We start from the raw sequence: 9,657 nt of genomic DNA on the forward strand, positions 1-9,657 counted from the left end.
TTTGCTAACGGTTCCCTACCACGTTTCTCTTACAGTCAGTACGAAATTCAATGTATAATCTATATAATGGAGAACCATAAACCTCGCCTGTTTATTTAAGTTTTGTTATGAAAGCCATTTTTAGACCGATTGCAAATTCTCCGTACAGTAAATCCTATTAATATAAAATTTACGAGAAGAAATATTTTAGATGTTCTAGGATTAAGTGGACAAGTTCAAATTAATGTCGAAACGAAATTATGAAATGTACAAGCGTCAAACTACATATTTTGGTTTGAGTCGAATTGTGAGCAATACCATGAGAGTACAAGTGTATACTTAACTGCAATAACTTAAAGCGTGGACAAAATTGGCGTCATATCACGAGATGGTACGAATACTGTGGCTATCTTCAAATTATGTACATAGCATACCACTATTTAAATACCCTGTATAAGTTTTATTAATTGGTTATGGAGTGAACTAATTACCTAATTTAATGAATAAAACAAGTGTTTTTATACAGTGGGTTTTATTTTTTAGATGAAATGATTTTATAAAATAATCTGTATAATTGATTATGTAGGTACCTACGTAACAATTTTTTTATAGAATATATACATTAAAAATATTACTTTGTTAATTTCAGAAATACATATAAAGGACACTAACAATACTATAAACATAACTACACACAGGCGAAGATTTATGAAAATAGAATTTACATAATCCTATTATTCTGGAAAATAGCAATCACTCAGCTTATTAATTATCTAATTAATGAGAATGTAGGGATGTTGCAATTACTTTACACTACTGAGACTTGTTACACATGCCAACTGTTCTCAGTATTATTATCACATAATTTTTAAAGAACGGAATGAAAGCGAATTTTTGTAACAATATTGTAGTAGTACATAGCGTAATGAACTTTATGGTCAATAGCGTGACGTACAAACTAGATACGAACCAAAAAACAAGTCGCGAAGGCAGGCGCAGTGTGTCGTCGAACGTCGACAAAATACTACTACAGCCTTAAGTCCCGCGCGTTCTCGCGCAGCGAGGCGAACGCTTCCATTCTATTCCCTTCCGCCGCAACGTAAAATTGAGAATCATATTTATTAATACGGGTAATAGCCGACAAGGGTTGAAGATATAATCGACAGCACACTTTGGATCTTTGTCATCATGAGCGGCATGGGAGTTTAGTTTGAATTCTATGTGTACACGTGGACGCGCTATTGACTATACAGTTCAGTGTTGTAGTACTTTCTGAAGTCCGTGTCAGAGTCATTCCAGTTTTAGGGAAATTCGCGTGATTTATTCCAGAGTCATCATACTCGTATTAGTGTTTAAAATTTTATTATATAACTTAAAAATGTGATGTTCTCGGTTCTAGTTAGTGATACAACTAATCTCTGTTTCTGCTTTTGCAACTAAAGAAGTTCCGCACGCCATTTACATCCGTGTCTGCTTGCGCGACTTTTATAATAGAACTTTAATCGAAATAGACTCGTCAACCGTGACCATGGGACCTGTAAAGGGCCCGAAACGTCGGTTTGTTTGAAAAAACAAATATACGCGATTTAAATCCGGAAAAATAGTTTCATTCCTATGTATAACAATCGCGAAAACCTAAGAACTCGGTTTAATCGAAATTTTAAGACGTTCGGTATAGATAAAGCGAGCGGATTGCTTGACGGTGAGACGCGTTTTTAGCAGCTTTGTGTATATAAAAAAAATAGTCGATCAGTTTTTTTGCGATTAGCACCGATAAGGAACCTACTTTTTATCTGACAAATTAAATTTTAAAAACTCGAGTATGAGAAAACGCGAATAAGGCATGCGAACAATTCAATAATTAACTTCTATAAAACACGAATGGCAGAAGAGTTTGAACTTTAGATAATAATATTTTCTAAACCAATTGAACCTTAAAAGAAAAAATATCAGAACATTACCTTCAAATCGAAGAGAACAACATAATGTTCTATCGTTTACACGCAATACATGTTGTGATAATATATTTGTTCTAACTGTTCTTATTAGAGATCGAAATAAGCAGATTATATTTAAGGTCATTCTCGGGTTAGTTTTCTCTGCCTAATTTCCGAGGCAAATTTCATTATTAAAGCCGGGATTTTACTATCCGAGTGCTCTCGGACCAAGAGCGCTCGGTTTACTTACACCTTACAAGTTCATCAGCTTCCAAGTAGCATTTGTTTCCTTGAATAATCAAGATGACGACGATTGATCTGCTGCTGCGAGGTAGAGGAATTGTAGCAGATACGTTAATGGCTGAAGTACAATTTCATGAAAGGGAAAAAACCAAAGCAAGATAAAAAAATGTGCTAGAAAATGGATTTTAAGATGTGACCAACTGTGTGCTTCAAATATTTATTTATTCCATTCATCATTCATTTTGTTTTCATAAAATGATACGAGTATACTCGCAAGATTAGAACCGCGTCCAAGTCCACTCTGATTGAATGACGAAATCTGAGAGCGCTCGGATAACGTCATGAACTCATAAGGTGTAAACCAAAATTCTAACAGACCAGCTCGTCCGAGAGCACTCGTAAAGTGAAATTCAAGTAATATTTTTAGTAGAATAATAATTATTATTATTACACGATATTGCACTCGAATACTCAAACTGCAAAAACTGTCACCGAGATTAGGCAGTGAATACTAACCCGAGAATATCTCATTACCTATACTACAAGGCCCGTGGATAATACTTCCCTCTAAAATCTCTAACTTATTGCATTATTCTAGTTCTTAGGTTTTCGCGATTGTTACACACAGGAAATGAAACTATTTTTCTCCGGATTGAAATCGCGTATATTTGATTTTCAAACAAACCAACGTTTCGAATTCAAACAGCGAACCGTGATCGTGTCAATGGGACCTGTAAAGGGCCTGATACGTTGATCTATTTGAAAAAACAAATATACGCGATTTGGAGTCCAGAAAAATAGTTTCATTTCTTACTGTATTGTTTTTTGTTACTAATATTTGTTATATTTTTGATGTGTAACCATTGACTTTGTAACCATCAATTTTAGCAACGTAGTAGTAGTAGTACATAATCTTTTGTAAGCAAAAATATAAATTTAAAGTTTTGCCATTTATTTTGTATTACTTGAAGTTTAGGTAAATAAACTGCCTATGCCGATCTTTGATTGTTTGATTGTTGTATTACGAGGACACAAAAGAACAATAAAAGAAGTTCGAAAATCTTGTACATTACGCCTACGTGATACACTTTCCCGGGGACGTAATTCAAGCCACCTTCCATTTTAAGTATTAAATACCCTAAGCTTAAAAACATTTTGATTGATCAAATACTTATGATACTGGTATACTGAACGTCATTTACATTTTTTCTGAAATCGATTAACGGAAAGTGGATTAAATCTAATAAATAGGATTCATCACGGAATTTGCATCCCTTACGAGGTACAATGTTTTCTTTAAATTTGAATAGGACCACTGCTGAAATTACCTCCTTTACAACAAAAAAGAATCATCGAAATCAGTTGACAAATATCGGAGCAATCTCGAACATAACACAAAAAAATTCAGTCGAATTGAGACTTCCTTCTTTTAAACTCGGTTAAAAACAATATTTTTGTATTTTAACCCTTTAAGAATAAATGTGACTCGAATTATGTGTCCGGGAGTGTACAACACATGGGTAGGAAAAAAGTAGATAATAAAATTTAAATACTGAACATTTTATATGTTCATGAAACTCGTACAAAAACGTTCCACTCTCACTATATGTGAGCAAGGATCATCTTTTAGTCGTTATTACCTTTAGATTAATTTTATTGTCCCGTATTATAGTTTTAAATGCACGAATAATCTTTCCATTCTCTCTTACGGCCCTAGCGTGTAGGACTACTACGAATAAATAACCCAAAAAGCATTAAGTGCCATAGTCGTCATACAACGATTTGCCATTCTATTTCTAAAAGATAATTTGTGTTGTGTAATAAATCTGTTTTATTTTTAATTTTTTAATTTTAATTTATTGTTTAAATTACTCCTATAATACAAAATGCTTATGATTTGTACTCATACTTAATAGGTGTACATGATTGTGCATAATAGAAAAGTTATAATAATAAAGCATTCAAAGGGCTCTACAATTAAGCGTACTACTCGTATATAACCAAACGTAAAAAACACTTTCCATACAAAATGTAATCAACTTTGAAAAAATTTTTCAAAAGACACGGTTAATTTATTAGGTACACTGCTCTAACGCTGTATAACATATCAATTACATTCCTGTAAATGTTTTGCAAGGTCCTGATTTACTACGCATAAAATTCACAACGAGATTGCTTGCATCAATATCTTTTTGTCAATCTTTATTTAGCTTCAAATGAATAATGAGAAGGTCCTTTGTATCTATAAAAAAAGGTTACGCAAAAGCAAATTGCATTGCAACAGTCTTATTTGGTGCATTTTGGACTGTAGAATGATAAAGCTAATATTGACCATTGTTATCAGTCTTTTAAACTACAAGGTGGAAACTCGACCTTTACAAATGTTTCCTTAACACGAAATTTCTTTAACAGTTGTAATTAATATAATTTTTTTTTTTTATTTTACTATACCTATGCAGACAATAATAGCATTTTTGGTTCAATATACCAATTAAACATAACCTGGCTAACCGCGCAAGGTAAAAGACAACCCGGTAGCACATCGATATCACATCTCTCCGGCTCAGTGATACCGTTTAAACAATTGTTTCTACACTATATTTGTCAAATTTTTAACGAATAAAGATAACTGTAAAGTTTGATGGTAATCAGTACAAAAAAAAATGGTTAAGTCGGCACTAGTTTAGGACCTAGCCTAATATAAGGTTAACTATCGCCTTACGCGGCCAGCCACAAACCTCAATTAGTCTTATAAACGCTGACCATTACAATGAATTCAAAAACATCAAATACTAATAAAAGCGAAATGGTAAAATAACAACCTAAATGCTCAGGAATATGGGTACAGGCGAACATGATTTAATTACATGCTTGCAAAAAAATTGGGATGAAAATAAGTTGCTTTTGGACCATTAAACGCGCTTGTATTGCCCTTTAATATGTTCGTATGGTCAGCAGCAAAATCAAATCTCCAAAATTTCAAAACGTGTTTAGGTCCCCGTGCAACTTGTTAGGATATCACCACAATTAAGTGGAATTGGCTTGAGCCGTTAAAAAAATCTTTATGTCCACGTAACAATAGTGAAAAAGACGTGTGAGACGCGTGACGTCATTTTCGCTCTTATTACATGAATATAAGTTTATAAACGTGGTGACTCCCTTAACCTTCATATAGAAACGACATGAAAGTCAGATACCTTCGTTAAAATCGATACGACATAGATATGTTTTAATTATGGTTAACAATAATAAACAACCGATAAACAATATGTTATGTACAACAATTTTAAATATGACATTTATGTACATATTTCTATCAAGTATAATAACTGGTATATTTTTAAACAAGAAATAAATACTCGCCGCTGCTTTAACAAAAGTTTATCTTAGGTATCTATTATTTATAAACAATAAAGTAGCAAATAGTGTGAATCTAATAAATGTAACAATCTTAAAACTAAAAATTATTAAGAATATCTACGCTTACGTAAAAGAATATTATTATGTTAGAGATGCCATAATGTATTCAACTGAACATGGAGAAAATTCATAGCGAAATATATTCATGGAAACACACTTTATACATATACACGGTCGACGCAATTTGATTTTTTAATCTATGGTATGGTATAGTGTAACAGGCGGTTTCCCGCACCACGACGTCGTAGTGTCTATTTTTTTCTGTCCATTGCGTGTTTTTCTTTCATATTTATCTAACCATAATTGATATAAGCGCTAACGAATTGAAATATTTCTCTCTTATGTAGACCCTCCAACAGATATTTAAAAAATTACTAAAGCCATAGCATTCAAATTAATTTATAATAATAATATTAGTTATAAGCGATGCGGCTACATAACTTTATAATCATAGTAGTCACTAGTGCCTTAAAATTTCATATTTTTGTAAGGCAAATTGTACAGCACCCCTTAGTAGTCATAAGTAACTTTTGGACTCTGAAATTGGTTCTTAAAAAAGTGAGAGTACTAATCTAAATTGTCAGACTAAATTATGTATAATTTGTGAACTTCAAAAATCACAACGTCTTACATAATTTTCGTATAAATATACACATGTAGTCTTAATATTTTAGATAAGTTGCGAATATACAAAGTATTTCATTAGTGGAAGACAAAAGTACACTGTATATATATGTAGATATGTACTGTTGGTCAAAATTGCATATTTAATTATTAACATTTGTATTCAATGTAAAATGAAATCTTAAATATCTGCACATTTGACAAAAGCCAAATGAATACAGACTTGATTATTTTATAATCTCAGTACAGAGTACTAAAAAAACCGACCTCAAAAGTACGTGTAATTACATACAATTACCATGTTTTATTGAAATCGGTTACCGGGTTAGTTCGCCACTAAAATACAATAAAAATCGGTTCTCACTCACTCGAGAGAGAAAAACGACTTGAATTGGAGAATAGCAAAATCAACCATTAAATTAATTGCTGATTATAATAAAATTTAGGCGCTATTTATAAAAATGAATCTTCATGCGTGAACAGCCACCCTTAGAGGTGGATGATTTGGATGATTTTTTTCACATCGCGTAACATACATACAAAAAAAACATACAGTCGAATTGAGAACCTCCCCTTTTTTAAAGTCGGTTAAAATATTAAACTGGTTACAGACGAATTTTAGTTTATTTAATAGTCCACCTTAATCAATAAAGGCACGAAAGATATTTGTGGTTAATTCAATCGCAAAGGTCATTTTGATTTCGACTGTACCAGAACAGTCTTGTGGTTTTCTAATTTGTTGCAAGAAGCCCCACAAGCACTTCGATAAACAAAAAACGGAATCAGGCTTAGACATCTAAGGGCGCGTTCCCATTACGTCGTAACGTTATATTTATAGTTGGTGGACGACTGTTGTATATAGCTGTTCCCACTAGATCGTGACGACAATTTAACAGTTCACGGCAGCCGCCTTGTCGTTTGCACGATAGAATCGTTTGAAGTTGCGATTATCTGCCGTCTCATTATTTTATCGTGACATTTTATATATCGTAGGACGACAGTCGTTCTAGCTGCCGATTGTCACGACAGTCTGTCGTCGTAATGTCAAAAAGTGAACTATGTGGTGGAAAAAGATGTTTGTACCGTTGTACGCGGAGAACAAAGCAGAGAACAAATAAGTAATGAAAACGGACACTCTCCGCCCCTCTCTAGCTTTAGATACCACACCACGCCCCGCACATTGACTGAACGATTACAAGGCTGTCGGCGAGCCGATTTCGCGCTACGACGGCTTTGATGTTTGAATACAGTTTTCATTTATTCATTACGAAACTTGTACGTTAATATATATAACATCATTTTACGTTACTATTTATAATAGTCGTGAGTTGTGCTGTGTACGGCTGTTTATAATAATCTAAACGGGATAAAGAGAGGAGTTTCTTTCGTTTTTTGAAAGATGAAATGAAGTAAGTAAAAAAATTTATGTCTGGGACTCATTCACTTATTGTTTTCTTTAGTGTAGAGTAATATATAATACAGATTTATTATATCAATATAATAAGACGCCATAACTTCGTGTGCTAGACAAGGGTTATCGAATTTTCAATTTGTATTGCCGATAAATATTACGTAGTGAATATACCTAATTATTATAATGATAAAGTTGGACACGCAATTTCAAATACTCTGGTTACCTTATTTAAAGGTACTTGTCCAAAATATAACATTTTAAGTGCTTTTAATACATTTTTTAAAGAAATCTTCAATATTATTCTAGTTAGTGTATTAATAAAAAATATAATATTATATCGATATAAATACGTAATGAACATGTGTGATTATTAGGATTGTATAATAGAATTATAGATAACAAATTCGTGTTAGAATTTTCGCTATGTTGCCGCTCTGACCACGTAGCAATAGTACGAGCAAGTGATGGGTAGGTAACCCTGCCACTTCACGCACACATTCGTGCGTGTGCAGATAGCGCCTTGTTGTATGTAGTAGTAGTAGTAGGTAAATAATTTTCGACCGTTGTATGAAGTGTCCGAGGTGTGACCAAAGCAAAGAATCAAATATTAGATTACCAGAATGTGGAAAATATGAAAGAGTGATCAAGGGCCTGCAAAAATTATAATATATGGAGGGGATATTTGTGCACTTTTATGAGGTACAACCCTGGACAATTTTCGCCGGATGTAAAAAATGTTCGAAATTCAAATAAACAAGATGGCCGCCATACAAATTTCAAAGTCTTCTATCACGACTGTTATACAAGCGGTTAACTGCCTGTGTCAAAAAAATTCAAGATGGCGAATTCAAAATGGCGGCCGAAGAGAAAACTTGCTTCGATCCGGCTGGAAATTAGTATGCGGGGGTCTTTAAGAGGCCTTAATCACAATTTAGGGTTAAAAGTTTTTTTCGCTATTTTTAATATGGCTGCCATATAAGAGTTATATTCGTTAAAAATAGCTGACGAAAAAGAATTGCTCTGATTCGGCTAAAAATTGGCATGTGACCTCCACATGGAGAACACTAGGAGTGCCGAATAAAAATTTGTAGTCAAAATTGGTTTATCGCCATTTTCAAATAAGGCCGCCGTACAAGCGTTTGTTGGCGGCAGATAAAAATTGCTCTGATTCCTTCAAAAATTGACATGTGAAAGCCTCTCAGGAGTGCCTGATAATAAATTGTAATCAATATTAGGTTTTCGTCTTCTTTCAATATGGCCGCCATACAAGCGTTCTTTGGCGGCAGATGAAAAATCGCCATTCGCCATTCGATTGAAAATCGCCATGGGTGTTTGATAATAATTTATGATCCAAACTTATTTTTCGTTATTTTTCAATATAGCTGCCATACAAGCGTTTATAAAAATTTGCTCTAATTCCACTGAAAATCGTCATGTGGTCTCTATACATGTTTGATAATAATTTGCAGTCAACATTTATTTTTCGCCATTTTTCAATATGGCTGCCATATAAACATTATTGGCGGTAGATAAAAATTTCTTCTAATTCGACTAAAAATGGCATGGGCTTCAATCATAATTTGGGGTAAAAATATTTCTTTCCGCCGTTTTTCGATAAAGCCGCCATACAAGCGTTCTGCTTTTTTATGTATATGGCGGTTGAAAAAACTTGCTTTGCTCGAGCTGAAAATTGGCACGAACATTTCTAGGATTGTCTGATAATAATTAGTGGTTAAAATATATTTTTTAATGTGGTCGCCATTAAAGAGCTATTTTATTTTTTTTAAAACAAAGTCATAAGAGCCGAGGCTGTAGGCCGAAACCGCGGAGGGCGAAGCCCGAAGCGTGCGCACGCCATCATAGGGAGGTAATATACGGAGGTATAATAAATTATGAGTACAAGATCTCTCAATTGTATAAATGTAAGGCATACTTCCCAATGTATTGGAAGTGATATACTTATAATAGCGTTGTTGTATCTCAATTGTCTCTCGAAAAAATGCCAAACTTCTGCCGAATTTCCTGTACTATGAATACCAG

This window comes from Hyposmocoma kahamanoa, unplaced genomic scaffold (genome assembly GCF_003589595.1).
Source record: "Hyposmocoma kahamanoa isolate Upper Pololo Valley unplaced genomic scaffold, ASM358959v1 100021, whole genome shotgun sequence".
In the NCBI taxonomy this organism is placed as follows: Eukaryota; Metazoa; Arthropoda; class Insecta; order Lepidoptera; family Cosmopterigidae; genus Hyposmocoma; species Hyposmocoma kahamanoa.